Genomic DNA, 505 nt, shown 5'->3' with positions numbered 1-505 from the left:
CCCGCGGGGCCGCGACGGGTACCGGCGTGCGGTGCGACGCGGTGGTGCCCCGGGACGGGCGGGCGCGGGGTCTCGGTGTACCCCGGGACACACGTGGGCAGGGAGATGGACTCTGGGTGCTGCGCTTTGGGGCTGGGGTGCTTTGGACGCAGAGAGGAAGGTGCAGCCCTGGGGCCGGCGGGGGGGGGAGATGCTGCGTCTCAGGGCCACCACCTTCTGTGGGGACACGGTGTCACGGGGTGGCGGCTCAGACCTCGGGGACCTGCTTGTCCCGTCCCTGGCCGTGGGGCTCAGCCCTTGGGGACCCACGTGCCACGTTGCCGGAGGAAGGAGCTCCTCGGTGGGTGCCAGGGCTGGGGGTGCCCGCGACAAGGGATGGGGCAGGATGGGTCCGGGCAGGATGGGGCACCCGGCAGCCCTCGCCCAGGGCAGGGGGTACCCCCGGCGCTTGCCCCACCTCCCCGCCTCCCAGAGCGGCTCTCTCGGGAATTGGACCCCCCACGCA

Source organism: Haliaeetus leucocephalus, unplaced genomic scaffold (assembly GCF_000737465.1).
Source record: "Haliaeetus leucocephalus isolate CR32 unplaced genomic scaffold, Haliaeetus_leucocephalus-4.0 Scaffold2, whole genome shotgun sequence".
In the NCBI taxonomy this organism is placed as follows: domain Eukaryota; kingdom Metazoa; phylum Chordata; class Aves; order Accipitriformes; family Accipitridae; genus Haliaeetus; species Haliaeetus leucocephalus.
Note: the sequence above shows the minus strand (reverse complement) of the source record.